This window comes from Rhagoletis pomonella, unplaced genomic scaffold, assembly GCF_013731165.1.
Source record: "Rhagoletis pomonella isolate Grant_MI unplaced genomic scaffold, Rhpom_1.0 Rhpom_scaffold_00003, whole genome shotgun sequence".
In the NCBI taxonomy this organism is placed as follows: Eukaryota; Metazoa; Arthropoda; class Insecta; order Diptera; family Tephritidae; genus Rhagoletis; species Rhagoletis pomonella.
This window is the reverse complement of record NW_023458557.1, coordinates 38,389,986-38,392,588: the sequence shown is the minus strand read 5'-3', so window position 1 is coordinate 38,392,588 and position 2,603 is coordinate 38,389,986. Positions and strand designations below refer to the sequence as shown.

The 2,603-nt window shown below is 38.8% G+C and overlaps 1 long non-coding RNA gene across 1 annotated transcript; it reads left to right on the top strand.

Moving 5' to 3' along the window:
* The first annotated feature begins 1,066 nt into the window (after positions 1–1,066).
* On the top strand, positions 1,067–1,501 carry LOC118736570. Its single transcript, XR_004992721.1, has 2 exons — positions 1,067–1,225; positions 1,287–1,501. It is a non-coding gene; the product is annotated as an uncharacterized LOC118736570 (long non-coding RNA).
* The last annotated feature ends 1,102 nt before the right edge of the window (positions 1,502–2,603 follow it).

The following is a 2,603-nucleotide window of genomic DNA, read 5'->3' as shown; positions in this document are numbered from 1 at the left end:
GCGGTAACAACGCGCTGCACCACAACCGCTATATCAGCGGAGCAAACGCGTCAGCAACGGCAACCGCATTTCAGCGGTAACAACGCGCGGCACCACAACCGCTATAACAGCGGAGCAAACACGGCGCAACCACAACCGCCATCGCAGCGGCTTTGCAGCACCCGGACAACACAACTCGCAGTACAACCACAACCGCATATCAGCGGAAATAACGTGCGGCAACCACTACGTTGCGTCAGCAACGACTACCGCCACAACAGCGGTTGCAACCACCAGCGCAACCACAAACGCCATCGCAGCGGCTTTGCAACACTAGGACAACACAACTCGCAGTACAACCACAACCGCATATCAGCGGAAACAACGTGCGGCAACCACTAACGCCATCGCAGCGGCTTTGCAACACCCGGACAATAACCGCCACCGCCTCAGCAGCGGTAACGACCAGCGAGACCACCACAACATCAGCGACAATAGCGCGCAGCAACAGCAACAACAGCGCGCGACACCAACAACAACCAACGCGGCTACCATAGCGCTGCACGACTCCTGCAACAACAACAACAGCAGGCCCCCACCAAGGCCTGCTGCAACACGTGGGTGAGTCCTTCGGGTTTAAACTAAAATCTTTTATTTATAAAGAGAAAAAAAGAATAATAATAATAATTTGTTTGCTTAGTTAAAATTTTTTGTTTAAGTTAGAAAGCAAAATTATAAATATATAAAATAAATAAAGGGGTAAAACCTCAAGAACAATAGTTTTAAGAAATTAGAAGCTTAAACAAGATGTGATTGACAACTCAATTAGAAGGAAAAGTACATATATGTAAATTTTGTTCCCATATGCATGGTGGAATAACACAAGGTGTTGGATATTGACAGCGTTCTCGCTCTAATCCGCCATCTTGGCTCCCTTAGCTATATCAGTGTTTCCCTCTTGAAAAAACTACATTTTATCGCCTTTAAAAAAGTACTAAACTACCTCATTCCCTATTCCAAAACCGATTTGCAATCACTGAACAATTCTTTGACATTTACTCTATTCTTATCGTTGGAAACTGAAAATTAAATTAGAAATTTCAACATTAATTCGGCAAAAAAACATCGGTTTAGAGTTCTCCCCAAGGATTTGTAGTTATTTTGGTCGGTGCTTCCTTCCGCTGCAATTCCGTCTGTGGTTCACTGCCACTGGCCTTGCTTTTTCAACGATATAACTGTTTTCTTGGTAAGTTTAGATGGAAGATTTAAACAAGAACTACGTATTTAACTATGCATCTATTCCCCAGTGATTTTTGCTGCTGCAATCCCGTCTGTGGTTCACTGCCTCTGGCCCTGCTTTTCCAACGATATAACTGTTTTTTTGGTAACTTCTACCGCTAAGACTTTGTTGCTTTTTCCCTTTTCCCTAAAAACATAATAGTGCTACAAAGCTCAATAACAATATGGAAACAAATGTTAATAAGCCACAATAATATTGACAATAAATAAGATTTCACTACGATTGAATTTTCTATTAGTAACACGGTAGTTATAGTGAATGTTTTATTCGATAACTAAAACTATATTTGATGTTTGTAGCGATAAAAATATGCCTAAATCAGCCAAATACCCTATGTGGGTCGGCTGAATCAGTAAAACGTGACAGTAGTTGACTTTTGAGGTTAATATATCGGTCTTGAGTTGGTAAGGTTTTTAAAAAATCCGCAGCTTCCTTTAAAGCATCGCTGCTAATTGCTGAGAAAACCAGATTGTATTTACCGACATAAGATGTGGTCTTGTACGACTGAAAGGTGGCCTCAATTTGTAGAAACCATTTGTCTGTCATCTCAGTTCAGAACGGTCGCAGCTTGCATTGCGATGCAAGCTCCACATCTTTAGTTGGCATTTTGTTCGATGAAATATTCTCCCCATCCGTCGATTCGCCCTTTTGTCGATTCCGTCATGTTGTAACGACTCGGGGTCACCACTAATTTTTTGGTTTTGGAAGTTTGACTATAATTATAGGACATTGTGTTTAATAAACTAAATTACCATTTATTGCATAAGTACTACGTTATATATACTACTTTCGCGAATTTAGCTTATCATAATATACCGTTTGTAACTATTTATATGCAAAATTTTATATGAAAAATAGTACCAAATTTCGTACTACTTCGCAAAGCGGGCTTTTTTTCTTCCCGTTTCTCTCGTGCTTCCATATTACAACCTTTTGTAAGGAAGCTGTCGACATGAGCTGTCACTACGTACAACACCTTGTATAATTCCACCATGCCCATTTGTACACACATACGCATATATACATATACGCACATACATATATACATATACCTATGTGCTTATATGTACGTGCATAGGGGGAAATAAAACTTAGGCTTAAGTGAAACAAACAAACCAAAACGGAAATTAGATCACGTTACAGAAACAAAAATGTTTTTTTGAATAAAGAAAAATTAAATAAATAATAAATAAATGAAGTAATATATTGACAAATTCCAATGCACTAACTCAAAATTAAATTAAGTTAAATAAAACGAAATTAAATCAACTTAAACTGAATTAAATCAAAATAAAATAAAATAAACTACTATTCAGTACACATT